The 27,165-nt window shown below is 38.8% G+C and overlaps 2 pseudogenes; both read left to right on the top strand.

Moving 5' to 3' along the window:
• Positions 1 to 2,944: 2,944 nt before the first annotated feature.
• Positions 2,945 to 3,449, top strand: LOC101844197 (annotated as a pseudogene).
• Positions 3,450 to 24,486: 21,037 nt separating this feature from the next.
• On the top strand, positions 24,487 to 25,477 carry LOC101844464 (annotated as a pseudogene).
• The last annotated feature ends 1,688 nt before the right edge of the window (positions 25,478 to 27,165 follow it).

Here is a 27,165-nt window from a genome sequence, read left to right as displayed (position 1 = left end):
TTTGTATCTGCCTTCTTCTCTTGCAGTCCCCTCCTAAAATAAAATATGATTGAAGAGAAAAAAAGGAAAAAAAATCTCATGATGAAAGCTGAATGTGACCCACTTAGTCATGCAGTAAACCCCCTTACCTATATATTGTTACTTGCAAGTGTTCATTGCAAAAGGTCATTGGTCTGGTTTCAGGCCTCTGGTTTCTGCTACACTATTAAAGCTGGGCCCTCACTGGAACTTCTCTTGGATGTCCTGTTGTTGCCTTGTGTCATGGAGATCCTGCAGCTTAGAGTCTGCAGGACTTTCCCCTTCATGTGCTCCAGCAGATCATAGATGGGGTGAATGTTGAGTGTGCCAACTTATAACTCTTGTTCTGGGCCTGGGTAGTTGCAGAGTTGGTCAGCCCTCCAGTTCCACCAGGGGGAGCTCTCCAGCAATGTCCTGGTAAATTTACACAATGGAATATTACTCAGCCATTAAAAATTAAATCAGAATATATATTTCTGTTGTAGGATGAATCATCCTTAGGGCATATGCCCAAGAGTGGAATAGTTGAATCTTGATGTAGATTTATATTCTTTTCCTAAGTAACCACCACATTGATTTCCACAGAGTTTGAATTTGTATTTCCCTGATGTCTAAGGTTATTTTACATCTTTAATTATTTCTTATCAATTTGATTTTCCTCTTTTGAGAATTCTCTATTTAAATATGCATCCTATTTTAATTGAGTTATTTGTTTTCTTGATAATCTATTTTTTAAGTTCTTTGTATATTTTGGATATTAGATCTCTATAAGATTTGTAGTCAGTAAAAATTATTTCCCATTCTGTAGGCTACTGCTCTGTCTCAATGTCCTTTGCTATACAGAAGTGGAGGTACATTTATTAATTGTTGATCCTAGTGCCTGTGTTAACCATGTTCTGATCAGAATGTATTCTCCTGTGCTGATGCATTTAAGACTATGCCTACTTTCTCTTCTCTTGTGTTCAGTTCATCTGGTTTTATGTTGAGGGATTTTCCTCATTTAGATTTGAGTTTTGTGTAGAGTGATGAGCATGGATCTATTTGAATTCTACATGTGTCTATCTAGTTTTGACACTTATTGAAGATGTTGTCTTATTTTGGTGTGTATTTCTGGCTTTATAAAAAGTAGTCAAGTGTACATGGGTGTGTGGATTTGTGCTTGGGCCTCTGATTCAATTCCATTAATCAACTTATCTGTTTTTATGCCAACACCATGCTGTTCTTATTATTATATCTCTGTAGTACAATTTGAAATGAGGGATCGTGATACCTCGAGCCATTCTATTACTATTCACTATTGTTATAGCTATCCTGGGTATTTTGTATTTTCATATGTACTCAAAAATTTCCTTTCAAGATTTGTGAAGAAGTATGTTGAAGTTTGGATGGGATTTCATTAAATCTATGGGTTCTTTGTGGTATGATAGCCAATTTTTCTGTTAATTCCATCAATCTATGTCCATGGGAGATTCTTCCATCTGCTGATAGCTCTTCAGTTTCTTCCTTTAGTGTCATAAAGTGCTTGTCATGCAAGTCTTTCACTTACTGTGCTACTCTAATATATTTTAAATTATTTTATGCTATTATGAAAGAACTTGTTTTCCTGATTACTTTCTCAACTTTTGTGAGCAAATTATATACCCAGTTATTTTGCTAAAAATGTTTACTAATTATAGAAGTTTCCTGGTAGAATTTTTATGGTCACTTATGTAAATTATCATATCATCTGTAAATAAAGTTACTTTAACTTTTTCCCTTCCAATTTTTATCCCCTTGATCTCTTTTAGTTTTCTTATTGCTGTAACTAAGACTTTGTGTACCATATTAATTAGGTATGAGAGAGTACACAATGTTGTTTCAAATTTTATTGGAATTGCTTTGCGTTTCTCTCTATTGAAGTTGACTATGGGCTTTTGTAAACTGCCTTCACTATGTTGAAGTATATGCCTTTTATCTCTAATCTTGCCAGGACTTTTATCATGAAGGAGTGTTGGCTTTTGTCAAATACCTTTTTTTGCATCCAATGAGATGTTGGATTACATTTCTAAATTTTCAGGACTATAGCTCTATAATGTGGAATCATCCCTGTATCTCTGGCATGAAGCCTACTTGATAATGGTAGAAGATCTTACTGATTTATTCGTGGCTTCAGCTTGCAAGCATTTTATTGAGAAAGCTTGATTCTATGTTCATAACAGAAATCAGTCTGTAATTATTTTTTGTTAGTTGGGTCTTTATATGGTTTGGGTATCAGGATAACTATTGTCTCTTAAAGTGAATGGGACAATGTTCTTTCTGTTTTTACGTTGTGGAAATATTTGAGGAGCATTGGTATTAAGTCTTGCTTGAAATTCTGAAATTTCTACACTAAAGCTATCAGGACCAGGTTTTTTTTGTTTTATTTTTGTTTTTTTAGTTGGTAAATTTTTAATTACTATTTCTATTTCATTCGGAGTTACAGTTCTACTTAAATTGCTTATCTGACCTTGATTAACTTTTGTAAGTGATATCTATTGAGAAAATCACCCATTCTTTTAGGTTTTTTCAATTTGTTAGATAATAGGCATTAAAGTATTTCCTTCTGATTCTCTGGATTTCTTCAGTGTTTGTTGTTATGCCCAACTTTTCATCTATAATTTTGTTAATTTGGATATCTACTCGATCTTTAATTAAGGTGGATAAGTATTTGTCAATCTTAATGATTTTCTCTAAGCATCAATTCTTAGTTTCATTGATACTTTGTATTTTGTTATATGTACTTTGTCCTTTTTGTTCTAGAGTTTTCATGTGTTATGTTAAGTTACTGATAGTAGATCTCTCTTTCAAATGTAGACACTAGATGCTATGAACTTGCCTCTTAGAACCACCTTCATTGGGTCCCATAAGTTTGGGTATGGCTTCGGGAGCCACCGGATACCGTTCAGACATGGCACAGTCCAAGAATCACACATAACCAGTCCAGGAAATGGCACAGAAATGGCATCAAGAAACCCCGATCACAAAGATACGAATCTCTCAAGGGGGTCGACCCCAAGTTCCTGAGGAACATGCGCTTTGCCAAGAAGCACAACAATAAAGGACTGAAGAAGATGCAGGCAAACAATGTCAAGGCAATGAGCGCACGCACAGAGGCCATCAACGACCTGGTGAAGCCCAAAGTGGTTAAGCCCAAGATGCCAAGATGCCAAAGAGCCGCAAACTCAGCCGCCTTGCTTTCATCGCTCACCCCAAGCTGGGGAAGCAGTTAGAACTACATAACCAAGAGTCATAGGCTCTGCCAATCAAAGCCTAAGGTTCAAACCAAGGCAGTGGCCCCCGCTCCAGCTAAGGCCCAGGCTTCAGCTCAGGCTCACAAAGGTGCCCAAGTCCCTGTGAAGGCCCCATAGAAAAAGGTTTCTGCCACTGTGAAGACAGATGGACTGGTGTGACACACCTACACACTATCTGCAGGTGATGGTTCCCTGTGTTGTTTTTACAAATAAACTTAAGGCAAGACCTGTTTTTAAAAAAAAAAGTTTGGGTATGGTCATTTTTATTCAGTTCTAGGAAGCCTTTAATTTCTTTCTTTATTACTGACGTAGACCATTTTTCATTCAGTAGATTGTTGTTTAGTTGCCATGAGTTTGTAAGATTTCCATTGTTTTTGTAGTTACTGGTGACCAGTTTTCATCTGCTGTGGTCAGATAGGATTCAGGGTGTTATTTCAATTTTCTTGAATTTGCTCAAATACAAGAGGCATGTGAATTAAATTGAAGATATACATTTGCATATTATTTTTATTTCAATTTTCTTGAATTTGTTCAAATACAAGAGGTACGTGAATTAAATTGAAGATATACATCTTCATATTATTTTTAAGGAATATATTATTGTTTCACATAGTGTATATACCAAAATTTTCCAAGATCACTCGAGTAATACTAAAGAGATTTTTAAAATCTCTCTTTGAAAATTGTAATAGATGTAGTAACTGTTGTTATTTTTTTAAGTTAATAAATTAGAAAAAGAAAAAGGAAAGGCTGTGCTATGGGAAACTGAGACCAGCGCAATACAGCATGAGCCATGGAGTGTACAAGCCATAGTTTAACCCAGCAGTGGGAGAGCGAGAGGGAGAGAAAGAGACAAAGAGAGGCAAGAGGGAGGTAGAGAGAAGAAGGGGTAAGACAGGAGTGAGAGAGAGGAGAAGAACAGAGAGGTAAGAGCACGTAGAGTGAGAGAAGAGGTAAGAAGAACGTAAGTGGGCAGGGGTCTGCCTTTTAAAGGTGTCCTTTGCACTCAGCAAGGCCTGATGTAAGACTGCCCATCTGCCTAGCCACCTGCCAGCTTGGTAGAATATTATTGGCCCTTACTCCTCACATCACCTTACCCCATCCTAAGATTCCATTCCCTGCCTCAGCCCCGGGAAGAGACTGGCTGGAACGGCCTTCCTCCCTCTACCTGCTGGAGAATCCATCATGCCACTGATTAAATATCCTTTAATTTACATTCAGAATCGGATTTGAGTACTATATAATTTAAAACACCCATTTTTTAAGGTTACAAATGAGCATTCCCTGAAAAAGAATATGGATTAGGTCAAAGCCAGGTCCCTAAACTATTCACTATTCTAACGTGTTTCTTATGGCTCTTGTATTTGGTAGAATAATGGTACCTCAAAGCCTATGTTCTAAGCTCTGGAAGGTATGAAGATGTTATTTTATAGGTAAGGGCAAACTAAGATTGAAGATGAAGCTAAGGCTTTTAATTAGCTGACTTTAAAGTAAAAGATTTTCCTTAATGTTCTAGATGCATAAAAGAATTATGGAGAATTATAAAAAATGGAGAGAAGAATTAGGCTCACAATTCGGCAATGCAAAAGTTATACTTGAGATAGTGTTGTGCCCAAATTCTGAACCCCAAAATCACCAAGAGGCCCATTTCGATGCAAAAGCAAAGAGTCTTTTATTGTAGTTGTTTAACGAGTTGACCCCATTAGCTTGGGCATATCATCCATCCAGTGCAGTGAATGGCTGGAGAAAAGACCCAGAGAAACCATGAGGCAGAGATCTTAAAGGGCAGCATAGGGGAGTGCCTAGGGGTAGGCTGCAGAAAAGACCCAGGAAGATGCAGGTCCCTGACTCAGCAGGATGTACAGACCACCCTTCTATACCTTACCATAATTACTGGGGAGAAATTGCCAGATACCCTCCATGTGGTAAATAGACAATCAGAAGTTAGCTGGAGGACTTTGGATGTGCTTTACTGATAATGGTGGAATGCAGTGTGGAGCAATGGCCCTTAGATGGCCTCCAGGCATAGCAACCATTTTGCAACTATAGCTGATCAATCAATTCAGGACAGGTTGCCCAATCCTGGAGTTGTGCCAATTCTAAGACTGTTACTATGCAACTAGCAGACCCCTTGGCACCCCCCTTGCTCTACTCCCAATATATGCCCTGCCCCACTGCTACTCGGGGTCACTCTTACTCTACTCTCTGTGTTGGACAGATGGAGGACCTGAATTAACTCGTTATTAAAAATAGTCCTTGATTTTGCAAGGATCTGGTTTCATGGTGCTTTTGGAGGTCCAGAGTCTGGGCACAACACTTGGTGGAGAAACAGCTAGGGTGACAAAGAAAAAGGTTAGGGAAGTATCATTGTTAGGACTTCTATTGCTGCAATGAGACACCATGACCACAACAACTCTTACAATGAAAACATTTAACTGGGGCTGGCTAAAAGTTTAGAGGTTTAGACCACTGTCATCATGGTGGGAAGCATAGAGACACACAAGCAGACGTGGTGCTAGAGGGAGTAGCTGAGAGTTCTACACCTGTATCCACAAGCAACAGGAAGAGGAAATAGTACTGGGCCAGTCTTTAGTTTCTGGAACTTCAAATTCCATCCCCAGTAATACACTTCCTCCCTCAGACAAAAACACAACTCCTAATAGTGCTACTTCCTATGAACCTATGGGGACCATTTTCATTCAGACCACCACAGGAAGTCAGGATCCAGAGTAGAAAGAAGGCCAGTCTTGGGGTTTTGTCATGATGTAGAAGGTGCATGAGACTTTATCATCAGTATCTGTGGCAGTGTCTGCACTGTTAACTCCTTTCCCTTTTATCAGCATGAGAACATGAGAATATACGATGTTCATTAGGCCAAATTGCCACTGCAATGCCTGAAAACAAAGATCTGCAATGAAGATGTCAACAAGGATGTTGGTCCTTGAATCCCAAATACAGCCAGACTATGGCAAGTAGCCTTCAAATTTCTACAGGCTTCTTTCCCAAAAGCTATATTCTTGCAAACAACAATAGCATCAAAACTGTGCCTTTATTATTGTTCTTGTTTCTAGAGAAATATTTTAAACAAGGTGCTTATGTCATTAGTCTGGCAGAAAACTGGGAAAGGGTGCTTGTGAAACCAATCACTCATTTTGCTTTTGGAAGAGTGCTATTCCTAATTATTTTCAGTGAAGCCACAACAGTAACCAGTGTTCACTAGGCTCCTGTATAACAGCAGGAACAGAAGAAAGAGACAATTTAAGCATTATAAAGGCAAGGGCAGTTAAAAAATCCCAGAAATCTATGGGAACAACAGAGTGACTAGAGAGCATGAAAGACCACATGGTGAAATTTGATTCTTTTAGTGACTCATGAGTGCTTTATTATAATAACAATAGACAAAAAAGATGATTCCTCCCCCATCCCCGGGGGATTATTAGGAGAGCCCTTGGAACAGGAAGGAGTACTCCATATTAGAGTGTGCAATGTTTGGTTCTCACACTTTTCTTTCTTCTAATGAATGCTCAGTATAACAATGTGCGTTTTTATCCTGCATTCACACTATAATCCCTGTTAATGCTATTGGGATACCACAAGAAAGCAGTCTATTGCTATATCTGTGCCCTGTCCCCCTCCCCCTAGCAAAGCACCTAGGTGCTGGAGATTTTCAGTGCAAAAGGAACAACAAAACAGGGTGTGTGTGTGTGTGTGTGTGTGTGTGAGAGCATGGTCTGTATGGGAGGATGCTCTTCCTTGTGCTATATGTGTCTTCAAATGGATTAATAAACACCTTAGCACTGAATGGAAGGGTGGTATGCTAATGCCCTCTTGATGTTTAATTGCAGGAGAAGCTTTCCCTGGAACAGGGCCAGGAACTCCTGGGAACCAAACAGTCTTAATTTAGTTCCGCCTCTGCCTAGCTTACACTGAAGTGCTACGATCTTCCTCACTGCCCCATGCTCAGAGGCTGTGTGCAATTTTCTGCTCTGCCTGCTTCAGCTATTGTTACATTCAGGTGACGGTTAATTTAATCACTCATAATATTGACGCACTGTGTTACACATGTTAATACGCAGGATGCTCTGTTTGCAAGGCCTTTGGGTTATTTAGTGTCAGCCCATTTCTCTGCTCAGACAAAGCTCAGGATGTCTCACCCAGTTCACAAAAGAATTTTGTTCTCATTAATTCTTACAGTGCTCTTGAGTGGGAAGTAGATTATATATTCATATCACGGCAGCGGCACTGCAGACGGTATTTCCCGGCATCTTTCCACATGTGTACCCTCATTGACATTATTTGACAAGTGAAGGATCCTGTTGCCTGCCAGGCATCACACCTCAATTATCCTCAACTCACACTTGCTCAAGCACTTTAGTTAGTCCCCTGAGTGCTGAGTATTCCAAGATTCAGGAAACAATGCCTTCCCTGGCATTCATACCAGCACGGCAGGTATGAATGCGGGGGTCCTTCTATTGGAAATGATCACAGCCACTCCCACACTGCTTCTGACCACAAAACTGACTACTCATTTACAATGCCCGCAGAGAGTATTGGTTTACCTGGAAGAGTGCTCTGTTTTATTGAGCAGAATTAGAGGGTAGGAGAGAGCTTCAAAGAGGCTGAAACATGCAAGTCTGGCTTAATTACTTTCGAATATGAAAGGGCTCAGAACACACTCCCCAAATACACCAACTTGAATATTACTTGCTGACCAGCTAGCCTTTCACCCCTGAGACATGGAAAATAAATAAAGCCAATAAATAAGTAAATAAACATATAAGAAAGTGAACAGGTGGAGCTTCATCTCAGAGGATTCCTACACTGTATAGAGAAGCTAAGAAGATTCCGAGCAAAGATGTCTTGCTGAGCCCCTCCCCTTTGGCCATTGGATCAGAGTCTGTGCCCTGAAAACACGCTCCAACATAGCTTTATGTGAGTCTTCTCCAAGCTCCATGTCATCTAAAACTTTAATTGAATAGATTGGCCTTGCTTTTCTCGTTGTGGACTTCTCTTTGATATAAGGAGTGTTTGAAGAAATCTTGCAACAGGTGAAGTATTTTACTTTCCACCCCTCACCCCCCACCCCTGCTTTCTGTAGGCAGATGAGATAATAATGTTTAGCTTTAAATAAACAGTGATATTGAAAGGTTAATCATGCCCTTCATTAGGTTTGTCTGTATGTGGCATTTACTAGCTTAGTAGCCGTAAACAGCAGGGGACAAATGTATTCAGTTAGTAAGAACAAGAAGAAGGCATGAGAGAAAGGGCATATTGGAATTAGCCATTTCTTGTCTAATTCATTGGAATTGCTGCCTGTGGAAGATGAGATTTCAAAGCTTGTTTGAGTGATGAAAAAAGGAGAATTAATCAGGAAAAAAATCACAAGTTTTATGAGAGAAAGCAATTTGCCCAAGGTCACTTAACTAGCCAATGTCAGAGCTGGGAATTAAACATAGTAAAAGGATTGGATGTTTCTATAGTGAGTCTCTTAGAAGAGCACCTTCAAGCTGATGTTAAGAATTTCCTCCAGGAGGTACATGAGAATTGCAGTGAGTGACCTTCGTGAAATTACACATTGTGACTCAGAGAAAGGAGAGTCCCATTTTTCATCTAAGGAACTGGGGTTCCACAGGCAGACAGAAACCTGCTTTTTGCATTATCTATGAAAATGCTTTTCACATCCCTGTCAGACCTGGAACAAGACAAAATTCTCTCTGCCAAAGACGAAAACTCGCGTTAGTCAACCCTCCAACTAGCAGAGTAATCATTTTTTGTGTTTGATGCCTGCTTTGTATTAGTTACAAATAAAAAACAATTCATACACACAGATGCATACTAATCATATGAACATTTCCTATACAATTTTTAACATTAAATCCATTTAAAATTTTTATAAAACCATAGAGAAAAACAATGAAATTTAGAAGTAAAACTTTAACTATATATCATTTTCTGGGCAGCAATGAAATTTACATATTAGGCAACACATAATAGAATGATTTTCTATAGTCTTAAACAGAAGGAAGAAGTAATTCCAGGTTACAAAACTCATTGTAGTTTTGCTCTAAAAAATTACAACAATAAATGAATGCAAACATTCTCACTCATGTGATGTTTTTCCTCAGAAATCTCTCTTACCTAATTAACTTGGGTAAGGATGAAGCGATAAAAGCAAGCACCCTGATTGATCTTGGAAATACCACATTGGAGAGCAAGCCCCTGCAGTCAGTTTTATTATCTGGATCTATTGCTATACTTTCTTTTTTGTTTTTTGTTTTGTTGTTGTTGTTGTTTCGAGGCAGGTTTTCTCTGTATAGTTTTGGAGCCTGTCCTGGAACTCGCTTTGTAGACCAGGCTTCCCTCGAACTCACAGAGATCCACCGCCTTTGCCTCCCGAGTGCTGGGATTAAAGGTGTGTGCCACCAACGTCAAGCTTACTATACATCTTAACTATCAGATTTCCACTCTAACCTATCTACCTTCCCCTAAGCCACTCCTAGATGACCACCTATGTGCAGACATGATTCTCTCTTTTCTTTCAATAACTTGAAAGCTCTCTGAAGTCCTGCGCTCAACCCAGCTCATTACTGTAACCGTAGCACCTGGAGTCAGAACTAAGACAGTGATACTAAATAAATATTTTATAAACAAGTCTGGATGGCCTAGTGACAGATGTCAAGCTTGGTATATATGAAGCCCTGACAAACATCAATGACAAATTTAATAAAATTCTTCTAGATTGCTTCTTTTTTATCTCAAAACTTAAAGAGTATAAAGTATCTAAGCAAAAACTGATGGTTAAGGATGTTTAACTATCAGTATGATTCCATCAGTGTGCAGGTTATTAGTAAATAATGAATGTTACATATTGTGACAAATGTTTTCTGGTAAATAATATGCAGTATATACATAGAAGCTTCACTAGAGGCATTGTAAGTCTGGAAGACCTGCAATGAGAATCACTGCATTGAGTTATTCAAAACAGTCAATTTTTACATTTTATTTGTTCATTATGTATAAAATATAAGTGTATAATTGATAAAAAATGTTACTAGCATGATGATCTGATATTTGTCTTTCCATAATCAACTGTATTAACATATTCATCTTTACCCATAGGCACACTTGTGTGTGGGAGGGGTGTATACATGTACACTTGTCTGCATGAGCATTTGTGTTGTGAGGACACAAACTCTTTTCTAACCAAATTTGAAATAACCAATTTGTAACATTAAGTATGGTCAACAAGCTTCAAACTAGATCACCAGAACACATTCATGTTAGAACATTTATATACCTCAGCTAACTTCTCCTCTCCCCAACCCTATTCCTTAGCAACCAGTATCTTGTTCTGTTTGATTAAGTTCAACTGTTTGAGATTCCATGTATAAATAACATCGTATTTCAAAATATTTATCTTTTTGTGTCTAGCTTATTCCCTATTTTAAGAATAATTAATAGATGCTATTTGAAACATCCCATATTTTAAAACTAAATTGAAGATATATATCTAGATTATTTATAAATATGTATATGTATATATATAAATTGTGAAAATGGAAATACAATTCTTTAAAAGACAGTTTACTGTGGGGGTTATCATAACAAGCTATCCTTGGATTTTGGATTATAGTTCTTTTCTTTACAAGGTTCATGATTTTTAGAAACTTAACTATATTGATATTTCATTTTCTTCTCTGCAAATTTAATGATATCACACTTTATAGGAATGTAGTAAATGTCATGTAGCATAAGAATTGTATTATGGGTGTGTTATAAGTTAATATATCCTTGTAATAATTATTTTTATGAATAATCTAGTTAAAGACTAGGGAATTTCAGTCAACAAACACTTGGCATTGGTTCTTAAAACTCTGAATATTCTATTTACTTCTCCCAAAGTCCCAATACATATTGCTAATTGCATTAATATGATTACAATATTGGTAGAATAAGACTGTATTCTTTTTGTCTGATTTGACATTTTCTTGAGCAATCAACCTAGACTGTTTCTCCACTAGCCTTGCCTAAACATCTCTACCTAGGTGATATAATAACTTTGCCGCATTCAAAAAGTCTACTGTAGTTTGGATCTGCAATGTCTCCTAAGGTCCATGCCATGCAATGAAGGTTTATTCTCCAGTTCATAGTATTATTGGGTGATAAGGAATAACTGGAAGAATTTAGGTCATTTTTTGCTGTGTTCATGAAGGTAATGCTAGGACACTTGCTTCTTTACACTGTTTTTTTTTTAAATTTCCATATACTATAAGGTAGGTAGGATTATCTACACAGGCTTCTGTCATGATTCGGTTATGTTCCTTTTCCTGGGGAGGACTTGAAGAAATGCCAATCCCTAGTCAATCCAGAGAGAGAGGGCAATGATTCATCTAAGTACAGGTTGTGGGATGACGAGTTTATTACAGTTACTTACAGAAGCCAGAGTAACTCAAAGGCAGCTACACCACTCGGACCCCCACCTCCCGCACACACAGGTACAACTTACAGGCAGCTATGCCACTGAACAATCTGACTTGCATGTGGTATAGATGAGTCATGAATTCACATGACTGATAAGTTCCCTGGCTGTGAGAAGCTGTTCCATCACTGCTTACTTCAATAACTGTAGGGTTCACAGTGACCTCATGAGGCATACATAAAGGGTTATGAACCCCACGATCCCACAAATTCTGTGAGTCTCTATCATCCCATTGGTAAGTGTTGAAACACTGGGAGGACATGAAACAGATAGGTACCTAACTTCCTTGAAACAACTGGCAGTTTGTTGATAATTATAGATTGACAAAGGAAGTGATAAAGGTGAACATTCAATTTTTGCTTGGACAAATAGTAAAATTAAAGTTTCCTCTTCAAATAGGCAACTGGGGGTACTGGCAATATGTGGGAAACTGAAGATTCTGTACCAATTAGGGTGTATCTGTAAACATTCTGTAGGTATGTAGTAAGCAGTTGTATGGTTTTGAAACTAAGGAAACATATTTCAATGAGAGGTGTATATTGAGAGCCCTTCATGTACTCAACTAATTTTTTCAGTGTCTTCTGAAAGTATGGTCATTGCTCTAGACATAAAATTGTTAATACTAAGACTAATTACACACTAGTGGGACTTTTAAAAGTGTGCAAAGAAAGAAACTCAGTCAAGATGACTTTATTACCTGCCATAGCCTTCTCTCCTTCCCTGACACCATCTTTAGTGAACCACACAGATATTTTCCTTCAAACTTCCTTCCCATGCAACTCATCCTGTGTTATCTTATCCCCTCCTCCCAGTGCAGCAAGTATTTCCTTGGAACCTCCCAGCCAAACATTCCAGGGAACAAGTAGGCTAGAGAAGTATGTAGGCAACTTTCAGATCTTTAGTATCCCTTCCCTTCTCTAAAGCCAATTTCAGTTTCATTCCTAATTCTACTAATTGTGGCCTTTCCTCACTCTGCCCCAAGCCCAGGGTACGAATCAGATCCTGGTGGAACACCATGCTTTCATCATTCCTGTGGACCACTTTCCTCCCATACCTATTCACATTGCTAAGTATCAGTTCTTACTACCTAGAAACACATTTTATACAGAACCCCAGTCACCACACCTGACAGGATTACAGAGTAATTCCCCACCAGACAACATACAGTCAGTCACCACATCCTCCTAAGAACTGAAGAGGGTATACAGAAGCCAAGGAACAAAACACCCACCAAACCAAGACAAGACCAAATATCAGCACCTAGAATTAAAATATTCCAAACCCAGATTACCCAGACACCAGCATAAAAACACAATTGGTAGCAAGCATGAGAATATATCTCTTTAGAGTCCAGTAACCTAATATGGCCTGAGAATTGCAACTTACCTGAAACCAATGTAGTCAAAGACCTTTAAAATAGTCTTTATGAATATGATGGAAGTCCTTAAAGAGGAAATAAATGATTCCCATTTTAAGAAATTGTGAAAACAACAAATGGTGGAAGGAAATTAATAAACAGTTCAAGACCTGAAAGCAGAAATAAATCAATAAAGAAGAGCCAAACTGAGAGAAATCTGAAAACAAAAAAACTTAGGAACTCAAATAGGAACCTCACTGACAAGCCTCACCAACAGAATACAAACCATAATCAGAATATATTATGAGAGAAAAATGATTTTCAATAAAGAAAAAAAGAGAAGAGATTTAAAGATATCAATCTCATGTCTCAACAATATCAGGGGTTCGTAGAGTTTCTGATTCTGAGTGTAAAGGATTTGACAAGAAGAGTACATACTTATATATGATATATATTTTTCTTCAATACAGGTTGAATTATAAAGTGCAAGAATTGGAATAAAAACCTGTGACTTCATTATGAATCTAATATAATAGTAAATCTGAAAGGCTCAATATAGTGGTTTCTTTAAAAACGGAATAGAAAAAAAAAGCAACAAAGCAAGGTCAAATCGGTGAACAGAAAGTGGTTTTACTCAATAGATATGTAAATTCCTAATGCTTCATATTGTCTAATTAGAATGCTATGGATAAATGATTTGTAGAAAAAATTATTTCCAAATACTCTTTCTTTGCTTAAGTGATGAAAAACTCAATTCTTTGATTGGCCATCTTAAAAGGGAGAGAGACTCCCAAGAAGCAAAATGTCCATTTTCATTCTGGTTTAATGATTCACTATTCAAGTGTGAAATTAGATAAACAGACAGTCTGTCATGCAGAGGTAAGATTTTGAAATGCCTAGGGGTTTTTGAGAGTGTCACATAGTGTCTCTGTTTTCCTTTTTGCTCATTTTCTGTAATTTGCAGAATGGTGTTATAATGATTGCCACCCAGACAGAGGAGGAGAGTTCGAATAGGTATTACTCAGCAACAACATGGTGAAAGTCATTGGCAAAGTACTCTGCCTCCTGGATACAGAAGAGGAAGCACAAGCATCCACTTTCAAGGAAAGCAAGAAACCCTTTGTATGAGTGATCTTAGGCCAGCCTCTCTTTGAGAGATAGGGTTTTCTATTCATTCATTCACCATCTCTACTCCTTCTATCATTATGTGGAAATTGCAGAGAAGAGAGCATGGGGAACACCACTTTCTCTTAATAGACTTCCCAATAAAGAACACATTTACTCCTGAAAAAGAAAATATATAGAAGACAATGGTAATCATTTCCTCTAAGATGTTTTGTTGAACTTTATACTGAGTCCCTTCACAGTTTAGATGAGAATAAGTAAATTTTTCCCTATTGAAGATATTCTTGGGGCAGAACAAGCACCCAAATGAAAAATCAACCTGATCTTGTATTGGAATGGCTTTATTTGGGATAGCCGGGATTTTTATGACATGTTGCTTGCTATTCTACCCCATATTAAAAACATAAAAAGGAAAAAATGGAAAAGGGAAATCCCAGAACACACTTAATTGGTATAAGAAAATCTTATTTATACCAAGAGACCACATCTTGTTTCCTACTATTCATAACACAAACTCCTATGTGCTCAGTCTAAAAGAAAGATGTGAAGAGTCTGTACCCTAGATTCAGAAAAAAATTCTATGAGATATTCTGGAATTCAAAAGTAAACATTTACAGACTTTGGTGATTCAATGGTCTGCATGACACACTTGGATAAAGCCAACATTACCCAGCTGTTTCCTTCCACAGTAGCTAGGAAAGCAAAACAGAGCAGGAGAAACACCAACAAAGATCTGACATCTGAACAAATTTAAAGACCCATGCTTAATGACCCAGAGAATATCATTCTAAGATATCTATCACTGGATTTCTCTAGGTCAAGGAAAACAGTGTACCACTGAGAGAGAATATAGGAACAGTGTGCCTGCCCTGCTATCCCAAGGAGGAAACAACAGAAATCATCTGACTTGTTTTTTTGTATCTCACTATTAAAAACAAAAACAAAAACAAAAGGAGAACTAAAGTAGCCACCTAGAAGATTTTCAAATTCTGGGAGGGAGCATTTCTGGAGAGGACATGGTCAGCTTATATATTGTTTCCAGTGTTTCAGAAAGGACATGCATATTCTGATGGTGACCCTTATTCATTTGCATTTGCTTTTCTTGTGGGAAGGAAATGGTAAAAATATTAAGGAACACTGTTTAACCTTAGAAAACTATTCCTAGCTCATTCCTAGTGACTGACCTGAGACATTCTTTAAACACAGTAAGAAATTTGTCTTAGGAAGCACATGGTTTATAGTTTGCATTTCAGAATCCCCCTTCTCCTTCTGGATCATTTCTGACAAACACACATGGAGAAAGGCTCTGGGATAGCTGCTTGTTCAAAAAATCAGTCAACAAGAAGCAGTCATCATATTCTCTAGAAAACTCCATAAATAGAGTATCAGGTAGGAAGAAAAGCTCTGCCTTCAAAGGTAACTCTTTATCATTTTTTTTCTTATACATGTCTGTGACAGTGTCAGTTCTCTACTTAGTGGGCAGTAAAATAGGGAGATTCACAGCATTTACAGCATGTCCTGGGGCAGAGAGTCTAGTGAAGAGAGGCTGACAAAGATATCTCACACTCAGTAATGAACTCCAGCCATACCTCTGCCAACCTCTGCCAAACAGATTCTTACAGCCTCTGGGTTCACACTCTGTTATTTATCCTCTATAGAAAAGATGTAGCAAGCAAAAGATGCAGTTTTACAATCAAATGTTTAAACATATTTTAAAAATTCTGGCTGAAGTTAGTCTAAAAATGTGTTCTCTTTGATTTTGAGGTTAGTCAAATATTATTAAAAACATCCATTTCTACTCTCTTCTGCTAAATTTTATTTTAGTGCCATATGTAGAAACTGTATATTTTATCATTTGTGGCCATAAATTATTTACACAGTGCAACTCAGACTGGAAAAGAAATTAAGATGTGTGGTACATCTTTAAGGAAACTGTTCAGCTTGGGAAATACCTACCAGAAAATTCAGCAATTTTATAATATCAAGTTACTTTTTAACATATATTTTGTACTCACTGGAAATACTATATATATATATATTATAATAAATAATATATATTATACTATATAATCTCACAACCAAATCCTATCACAGATGCATACCTGCATCTGTGCTTTTCTTTGTCTTTGTGTTAGACTAGTAAATGTTCAAGTTAAATGCTAATGTGGGCCACTGATGAACTCCACTGATGCTCTATACTTCATAAATAAGTTCAAATTCAAAGGATAACCTCCAGATTATTCCATTTGGGTGACAGATACCTTTTTGGCTTGTTGGTCATTAGGCATTTTGTCAGTTAGTAGAAGCCTAGGTATTACAATCTATCACATTCGTTGAAACCTCAATCATTATTAACTTAAAAAGAAAAAGCAACAATACAACAAAAACACAATGAACTAGGAACCATTATCTAGTCTGCTAAAATACATAGCCTCAGCCTTCTAGCTCTCTTCTCAGAAAACAATCTTATTTGGTAGATTTCTCCTTCAATCCGTTCCCTTGTTACACTATTGTGTATTTGTGGCTTATTTTCTTCTCATATCTATAAAATGTGGAAATATCAGTTTTCATCAATTTTTCATGCTGTTCTACCAAAGAAACAGATACATTCATTATATGAGGTCAAGACATACTCTAATGGGCAGTGAATTGCTCAGCTGGTAAAGGAGCCTGACACCATGCCTGCCTAACTCACATTTGATCTTTTCCACATGATTGGTAGAAAGAATCCTACAAGTTCTCCCATGAAGTCTGCTTATACAACCACTGTGTCACACATGTACACACACATACTCACACATTAAATATATAAGTAAATAGAATTCATTTTAAAGTTTAAAGATAGGGAAAAAAGAGATAATGTATTGAAATACCTCTTTCATTATGTAAGGGATCATATATATTCCTACACCCCAAGGAACACTAATTCCCAAACAGTGAAACATAATTGGTAGAAAACAGCCTGGCTATTTATTATATAACAGTATGTTGAGGTTAATGAGCATAAGAACTAATTCGGAAACTTCTGGTCCCAAAACAAAATATTGACTAGCAAAATTATACACAGCATAGATGAGTTTTCCTGTCACTTTGTTAGAACAGCGTAGGTCCTTACTATATTCTAAAACTTACCTTACATCCACAGATAACAGTAGCTACCACCATCATCAGGAGATCTTTCTTTACATCTTTACAGCAATGAAGACCATCACAAAAAATCATAACTGGACACAGGACAGAGATTACTAGATCATGGGGAGCTCAGCCACAGTAGATACATCTACATTACAGCTCAGTCATCTGTGACTCAAGAAACATGGAAGAGGAGAGAGAGAGAGAGAACAAAATAAACCCAGAATATCAGGAAATGTGCTGTAAAAAAGTCTCTTCCAGAAATGGCTGCCTAAACAAAAACAAAAGATTGATAATATTAGTGTCATTGTTAAAGTGTAAAGGAGAAATTTCCATGGCGGACTCACCCCTAAACAAAGAACTACAAATAACTGATGAGTGCTTGGTAAAGAAAAACTAATCTCTTCCACAAATGGGCCTCATTATTGGTCAAAGCAATAACAATCAATTATTGAACCAGTTTAGAGTGATCAAACTTAAAACCATATACACACAAACAATAAGGAAGTGGTTTGCCTTTACATATTTTGTGTACATGCACATGTGTATGAATAGTTGTATGTATGTAAAAATGTTTTAAAAGAGCACAGGGTGTCTGGGAGGGATCTGAAGAAGGTTAACTGGGAGGAGCTGGAGGAAAGAGGGGGGGAGAAAATGATGAAATTCTATTTAAAGTAAAAATATATTTTTAGTCAGTTGTTAGAGGCTTAAACCTTTATCCCAGCAGAGGAAGGCAGATCTAGTCTACTGAACAAGTTCCAGGACAGCAGGACTACACAGAGAAATCCACTCTCTCCTTCACTCTCTCTATATATGGATGTATGTACGTGCAGAGTATATATAATTACATATAATATATTATTTTAAAGGTATAATTAAATTATATATTGTATACATATAATATAATATATATTAAAATCCCCTATATATTTACAAAATGATGCTAGGCTGTCAAATAAAAATGTTTTAAAATACTAGTTAAATTTATTTAAACAAAAAAAATTTTATCATTTTTTATTTTAATTTTTTTATTTTAACTTTAAATAGCTTGTTTTACATGTCAATCCCAGTTCCCTCTCCCTCCCCTCCTCCCCCCTCCCGCACTCCCCTTCCCCCCCTCCCCCACAACCTATTGCCAAATCCTTCCCCATAGGGGATATCCAGAGTCTGTCATTTTACTCTTGGTAGGGTCCAGGCACTCCCCTAAGAGTCCAGGCTGAGAGAGCATCTCTCTTTGTGCTATAGGCACACGAAGACAGTTTGTATACCAGGGATAGACACTGATCCACAGCTCAGGGCCCCATAGGTTGCCCAGGCCTTCTCACTGACACTCACATTTGGGGGGGTCCAGATCAGTTCCATGCTGGCCTCCCCACTGTCGGTCTGGTGTCCAAGAGCTCTCCCCTGTTCAGATCAGCTGTCTCTGCTGGTTTTGCCAGCCCATTCTTTGCCAATTTGCTCATCACTCCTCTCCCTCTGTCACTGGGTTCCTTGGGTTCAGTTCAGTGATTAATTGTGCATTTGCCTCTGCTTCCATCAGTCACAGGACGAAGGCTCCCGGATGGTTATAGACATCAAGTTCATTATCAGGATGGGCATTCGAGGTGGTCCCTCCACTATTGCTTAGCTTGCCAATTGGTGTTATCCCTTTAGATCACTCGAGGACACTCTGATGCCTGATCTGTCTTTGAACCTATGATTCCCTCTTCCCCATATTCTACCCCCACCCCCTCAACTTCCTGTTCCCATGACCAACTCCCTTCCTCTTCACCCCCTCTCTTCATCCCAGGTCCCACTCCCCCCACCCCTTGCCGTGTTCCCCATCCATTCAGAGGATCTTGTCTCCATCCTCTTCTCTTGGGTACTATGCACATATGCATATCTTTTAGGTTCTTTCCTGTTTCCCAGACTCTCTATCTGTGGAAGTGTAGACTGGCACTATCCTGATCCATGTCTAAAATCCATATATGAGTGAGTACATACTATGTTTGTCTTTTTATGACTGGGTTACCTCACTCAGGATGGTTTCTTCCAGTGCTATCCATTTACCTGCGAATTTCAAGATTCCATTGTTTTTTTCTGCTGAGTAATACTCCATTGTGTAAATGTACCACATTTTCTCTATCCACTCTTCAGTTGAGGGGCATCTAGGTTGCTTCCAGGTTCTGGCTATTACAAACAATGCTGCTATGAACATAGTGGAGCAGATGCCCTTGTTGTATGAACCTGCCTCATTTGGATAAATGCCTGAGTGGAATTGCTGGGTCTAGTGGTAGATTAATTCCCATTTTCCTGAGGAATCTCCATACTGATTTCCAAAGAGGCTGTATGTGTCGGCACTGCCACCAGCAGTGGAGGAGTGTTCCTCTCTCTCCACATCCTCTCCAGCATAAATGGTCTTCGGTGTTTTTGATTCTAGCCATTCTGACAGGAGTAAGATGGTATCTCAGAGTTGTTTTGATTTGCATTTCCCTGATGGCTAAAGAAGTTGAGCACTTTCTTAAGTGTCTCTTGGCCATTTTAGCCTCCTCTACCTAGAGTTCTCTATTTAGCTCTGTACCCCACCTTTCAAGTGGATCCTTTGGTGTTTTGGAGACTTGTTTCTTGAGTTCTTTGTAAATTTTGGAGATTAGCCCTCTGTCAGATGAAGGGTTAGTGAATATCTTTTCCCATTCTGTGGCCTGCCTTTTTGTCTTTTTGACTGTGTCCTTTGCCTTACAGAAGCTTTTTAGTTTCAGAAGGTCCCATTTGTTAATTGTCGATCTCAGTGCCTGTGCCACTGGTGTTATGTTTAGGAAGTGGTCTCCTGTACCAACTCGTTGAAGAGTATCTCCCACTTTCTCTTCTAAAAGATTCAGTGTGGCTGGATTTATGTTGAGATCTTTGATCCATTTGGACTTAAGTTTTGTACAACGCGATAAACATGGATCTATCTGCAGTCTTCTGCATACCATTACCCAGTTATGCCAGCACCATTTGTTGAAGATGCTTTCTTTTTTCCACTGTAAAGTTGATCCTACCAATCCAAGAGCATGGGACATCTTTCCATTTTCTGGTATCTTCTTTGATTTCTTTCTTTAAAGACACAAAGTTCTTGATATACAGGTCTTTCACTTCCTTGGTTAACATTATCCCCAGATATTTGATGCTGTTCTTGGCTATTGTAAAAGGTGATGTTTCTCTGATTTCTTTCTCAGTCACTTCATCATCTGTATATAATAGGGCCACCTATTTTTTTGAGTTTACCTTGTATCCTGCCACATTGCTGAAGGTGTTTATCAGCTCTAGGAGTAACCTTGTGGAGTTTTTTGAGTCACCAAGTAAACTATCATATCATCTGCAAATAGTGAAAGTTTGACTTGTTCTTTTCCTATTTGTATCCCCTTTATCTCCTTTGTTGTCTTATTGCTGTAGCTAGAACTTCAAGTACAATATTGAAGAGATATGGAGAGAGTGGACAGCCTTGTCTTGTTCCTGATTCTAGAGGAATTGCTTTGAGTTTCTCTCCATTTAGTTTGATGTTAGCTGTTGGTTTACTGTATATTGCTTTTATTATATTCAGGTACGTTCCTGTTATCCCTGATCTCTCTAGGACCTTTATCATGAAGGGGTGCTGGATTTTGTCAAAGGCTTTTTCAGCATCTAGTGAGATGATCATGTGGTTTTCTTTTGCAGTTTGTTAATATGGTGGATTACATTGATAGATTTTCTAATGTTGAACCATCCCTGCATTCCTGGGATGAAGCCTACTTGATCATGGTGGATGATTTTTCTGATGGGTTCTTGATTCCGGTTTGCGAGTATTTTATTGAGTATTTTTGCATCAATGTTCATGAGGGAAATTGGTCTATAGTTCTCTTTCTTAGTTGTGTCTTTGTGTGGCTTGGGTATCAAGGTAATTGTAGCCTCGTAGAAAGAGTTTGGCAGTAAGCCTCCTGCTTCTATTGTGTGGAATACTTTGAGGAGTATTGGAATTAGCTCTTCTTTGAATTTCTGGTAGAATTCTGCACTGAAGCCATCTGGGCCTGGGCTTTTTTTATTTGGGAGACTTTTGATGACTGCTTCTAGTTATAGGTCTGTTTAGATTGTTTATCTGTTCTTGATTTAGTTTTGGCAAGTGATATCTATCCAGGAAATTGTCCATTTCCTTTAAATTTTCAAATCTTGTGGAGTACATATTTTGAAAGTATGCCCTGATGATTCTCTTGATTTCCTCAGAGTCCGTTTTTATGTCCCCTTTTTCATCCCTGATTTTGTTAATTAGCATGCTCTCTCTCTGTCTTTTGGGCAGTTTGGACAGAGGTTTGTCTATTTTGTTGATTTTCTCAAAGAACCAACTCTTTGTTTCATTGATTCTTCTCAGTGTTTTCCTGGTTTCTACTTGGTTGATTTCAGCCCTCATTTTGATTATTTCCTGGCATCTGCTCCTCCTGGGGGAGCTTGCTTCTTTTTGTTCTAGAACATTCAGCTGTGCTATTAATTCTCTAGTATGACTGTTCTCCAGTTTTTTCATGTGGGCACTTAGTGCTATAAACTTTCCTTCCAGCACTGCTTTCAAAGTGTCCCATAAGTTTGTGTATGTTGTCTTCATTCTCATTGAAATCGAGGAAGTCTTTAATTTCTTTTTTTTTTTTGTTCCTTTACCCAGGGATGGTGCAATTGTGCATTGTTCAATCTCCATGAGTTTATAGGGTTTCTGCGATTTGTGTTATTGTTGAATTCTCATGTTAATGCATGGTGGTCTGATAAGATGCAGGGGGTTATTCCAATTTTTTTGTATCTGTGGAGATTTGCTATGTTTCCTATTATGTGGTCAATTTTAGAGAAGGTTCCATGTGGTGCCGAGAAGAAGGTATATCCCTTTGTATGTGGGTGGAATGTTCTATAGATGTCTGTTAAACCCAGTTGGGTCATAACTTCTATTAATTCTTTTGTTTCTTTGTTACGTTTCTGTCTGGAGGTCCTGTCTAGTGGTGAGAGCGGAGTGTTGAAGTCTCCTACTATTAGTGTGTGAGATTTTATGTGCATTTTGAGCTTTAGTAATGTTTCTTTCACAAATGTAGGTGCCTTTGTATTTGGGGCATAGATGTTTAAAATTGAGACTTTGTCTTGATGTATTTTTCCTTTGATGAATATGAAGTGCCCTTCTTCATCTCTTTTGATTGATTTTAATTTGAAGTCTAATTTGTTAGATATTAGGATTGCTTCACCCGCTTGTTTCTTGGGGCCATTTGATTGGAAGATCTTTTCCCAGCCCTTTACTCTGAGATAACATCTGTCTTTGATGTTGAGATGTGTTTCTTGTATGCAGCAGAAGGAAGGGTTCTGTCTTCGTATCCATTCTGCTAGTCTGTGTCTTTTTATAGGCAAGTTGAGGCCGTTGACATTGAGGGATATTAATGACCATTGATTGGTGATCCTTGTTTGCGCTTGATTTATTGTTAGTGAAGTTATTTTGTGTAGTTTCTCCTCCCTTTTTCTTTTGGTGTTTTGTAAAGTATGATTATTTATTGCCTGTGTCTTTGTGAATGTAGTTAACTTCCTTGGCTCTAGGTTTTCCTTCTAGCATTTTCTGTAGAGCTGGATTCATGGATACGTATTGTTTAAATCTGGCTTTGTCATGGAATATTTTGTTTTCTCCATCTATGGTAATTGAGAGCTTTGCTGGATATAGTAGTCTGGGCTGGCATCCTTGTTCCCTTAGCGTTTGTAGGACATCTGACCAGGATCTTCTGGCTTTCATCGTTTCCATTGAGAAGTCAGGTGTAATTCGGATAGGTCTGCCTTTGTATGTTACTTGCCCTTTTTTTTTAGCTGCTCTTAATATTTTCTCTTTACTCTGTAGGTTTGATGTTTTGATTATTATATGGTGAGGTGACTTCTTTTTCTGGTCAAGCCTATTTGGTGTTCTGTAGGATTCTTGTTTCATAGGCATATCTTTCTTTAGGTTAGGGAAGTTTTCTTCTATGATTTTGTTGAATATGTTTTCTGTACCTTTAAGTTGAAGTTCTTCACCTTCTTCTATACCTATTATTCTCAGGTTTGGCTTCTTCACGGTGTCCCATATTTCCTGGATATTTTGTGTTAAGGATTTGTTGGTTTTGAGATTTTCTTTGGTTGACGACTCTATATCCTCTAATGAGTCTTCAACACCTGAGATTCTTTCTTCTATCTCTTGTATTCTATTGGTGATACTTGCATCTGTAGTTCCAGATCGTTTACCGAGCTTTTCTATTTCCAGCATCCCTTCATTCTGTGTTTTCTTTATCGTTTCTATTTCAGCTTTCAATCCTTCAACTGTTTGAGCTGTTTCCTTAAGTTTTTTGGTTGTTTTTTCTTGGTGCTCTTTAGATTCTTTGAGAGATTTGTTTATTTCTTGAATTTTCCCCCCATTTCATGGATTTTTTGTTTGTTTTTTCTTCTATTTCTTTAAGGGATTTCCTCATTTCTTCTTTGAGAGTCTCCATCATCTTCATGAAATAATTTTTAAGGTCTGTCTCCTCTTCTTCATCTATGTAGTGCTTTTTGGGTCTTGCTGGTGTTGGATCCCTGGATTCTGGTGGGGTCATGTTGGTGTTTCTATTGCTGAGTGATCTCTTATACTGTCTTCTTCCCACCTCTTCTTCCAGTGGGTGCTGGTGGGGTCTTTCTGTCTCCACTGGTCTCCTTCCTTCCTACAGCTGAAGCTGGCCTCCCTGGGGTTGGGGTCTTGGAGGGGCTGATGTCTTTCCTGTAGCTGGACTCGCTGGGTTTGAGGTCTTGGAGGGGCTGATGTCTTTCCTGTGTGGGCGGGTCTTCTGGATGCTGGGAGCGGCCCCGAAGCTCGAGGGGGATGGGTGATGGGCGGGCGGTCCCCTGCAGGAGACCCAATCTCACCTGAAGCTGGACTAGCTGGGGTTGGGGTCTTGGAGGGGCTCTTAAACAAAAATTTTTATCTGTCCCAAAATTTCAGAAAATACTCACTACATTTTCCTCTTGGAGAATTTAAATACAGTATCAGTATGCCAAAAGATATTTTTAAAAAGCATATCACAGCTCTCTGCTCCTCCCTGTTCTAGACATAGCCGCATCTCTTCGTGCAGTTCCAGCCTCTTTCCTGAGACACAATGATGAAGGTGGGGGTGAACGGACTTGGCCGTATTGGATGCCTGGTTACCAGGGCTGCCTTCACTTCTGGCAAAGTGGACATTGTTGCCATCAATGACCCCTTCATTAACCTCAACTACGGGGTCTAAATGTTCCAGTATGACTCTACCCATGGCAACTTCAAAGGCACAGTCAAGGCTGAGAATGGGAATCTTGTCATCAAAGGAAAGGCCATCACCATCTTTCAGGAGTGAGATCCCGCCAACATCAAATGGGGTGATACTGGTGCTGAGTATGTTGTGGAGTCTACTGGCATCTTTACCACCATGGAGAAGGCTGGAGCCCATTTGAATGGTGGAGCCAAGATGGTCATTATCTCCACCCCTTCTGCTGATGATCCCATGTTTGTGATGGGTGTGAATCATGACAAGTATGACAACTCTCTTAAGATGCATCCTGCACCACCAACTGCTTAGCCCCCCTGGCCAAGGTCATCCATGACAACTTTGGCATTGTGGAAGGACTCATGACCACAGTCCATGCCATCAAGGCCACCCAGAAGACTTTGGATGGCCCCTCCAGGAAACTGTGGCATGATGGCCTTTGGGGCTGCTCAGAACATTGTCCCTGCATCCACTGGTGCTGCCAAGGCTGTGGGCAAGGTCATCTGAGCTGAACTGGAAGATCACTGGCATGGCCTTCCGTGTTCCTACCCCCAATGTGTCCACCGTGGATCTGACATGTTGCCTGGGGAAAGCTGCCAAGTATGAAGACATCAAGAAGGTGGTAAAGCAGGCATCCAAGTGCCTACTGAAGGGCATCCTGGGCTACACTGAGGACCAGGTTTTCTCCTACAGCTTCAACAGTGACTCCCACTCTTCCAGCTTTGATGCTGGGGCTGGTATCGCTTTCAATGACAACTTTGTGAAGCTCATCTCCTGGTATGACAATGAATTCTGCTACAGCAACAGGATGGTGGACCTCATGGCCTACATGGCCTCCAAGGAATAAGAGACCCACCCTAGACCATCCACCCCTAGCAAAGACTTGAGCAACAGAGAGGTCCTGACTGCTGAGAAGTCCCTGTCCAACAATCTCCACACTGGTCATCGCTCTCACAGTTTCCATCACAGACCTCCAGAATAAAGTAAGGAGAGGCTTAGGGGGCCCTGCTCTCTTGAATACTATCAATAAAGCTCACTACACCCAAAAAGAAAAAAAAGTAACACAAAGAAATGTCTTTATATCTTCTTAATTAAAAGTTCCTTTCAATTGCTTGAGAAGTAGACTATTTAAAAGCATACCATCCATGAAGGTGACCGGTAGCTTCTCACAGGGCTCACTTAAAATGTTTATGGAGTTGTTTTGATTTGCATTTCCCTGATGGGTAAGGAATTTGAGCACTTTCCTAAGTGTCTTTCAGCCATTTTGGATTCCTCTACTGAGAATTTTCTGCTTAGTTCTGTATTCCACATTTTAGTTGAATTATTTGGTGTTTTGATGACTAGCTTATTAAGTTCTTAGTATATTTTGGAAATCAGCCCTCTGTCTGATATGGGATTGGTGAAGACCTTTTCCCATTCTGTGGGCTTTCATATTACACCTGTCAGAATTGCTAAAATCAAAAACACCAATGACAGTTTATGGAGAGGATGTGGAGAAAGGGGAATGTTTCTCTATTGCTGGTGGCAGTGCCAACTTGTACAGCCACTTTGGAAACCAGTATTGTTGTTTCTCCAGAAAATGGGAAACAGTCTACGTCAAGATCCAGCAATTCTATTCTTAGGCATATACCCAAAGGATGCCCATTCATACAACAGGGCATGTTTAACTATGTTCATAGCAGCATTATTTGTTATATCCAGAATCGGGAAGCAACCTAGATGCCCCTCAACTGAAGACTGGATAAGAAAATGTGGTACATTTACACAATGGAGTACTACTCAGTGGAATAAAAACAATGGAATCTTGAAATTTACAGACAATGGGATGGAAGTTGAAGAAACCATCCTAAAATGAGATAACTCAGTCATAGAAAGACAAACATGAGCCTTCATCCAGGATCTGATGGAAATAGAAGCAGAGATCCACAGCCAAGCACTGAGCCAAACTCCTGAAATCCAGTTTCAGAGAGGGAGGAGTGATGGACAATGGGGTCAAGACAATGCTGGGAAACCCACAGAAACACCTGACCTGAGCAAGTGGGAACTCATAGACCCCAGTCTGATACCTGGGGAACCAACATAGGACCAAACCAGGCTCCCTGAATGTGGGTGTCAGTTAGGAGCACTGGGCAGCCTATTGGTCCCCTGGACTGGAATCAGGATATATCCCTAGTGCAAGAACGAAATTCAGGAGCCCATTTGCCATGTAGGGATACTCTCATAGCCTAGATACACAGGGAAGGGCCTTGGCCCTGCCCCAAATGACTTGACAGATTTTAATGATCCCTCATGGAAGGCTTCACCCTCCCTGGGGAGTGAATTTGGCATGGGATGGGGGAGTCTTTGGGACGTATGTGAGGGATCTGATTTGATATGTAAAACAAGATTGGTTCTAATTTAAATAAAATTAACATGAAAAATGTTGATAGATATTATTTTTTATTTTTGTACTGTTTGTTTTCCAGTTCCCCATAACAAGGGCGGTACAGAAATGTTCAAAGCAAGCTGTGGGAAACATACAGGATTCAGAGAGCA

Source organism: Mesocricetus auratus, unplaced genomic scaffold (assembly GCF_017639785.1).
Source record: "Mesocricetus auratus isolate SY011 unplaced genomic scaffold, BCM_Maur_2.0 Super-Scaffold_100008, whole genome shotgun sequence".
In the NCBI taxonomy this organism is placed as follows: Eukaryota; Metazoa; Chordata; class Mammalia; order Rodentia; family Cricetidae; genus Mesocricetus; species Mesocricetus auratus.
Note: the sequence above shows the minus strand (reverse complement) of the source record. Positions and strands in the feature narration are given on the sequence as shown.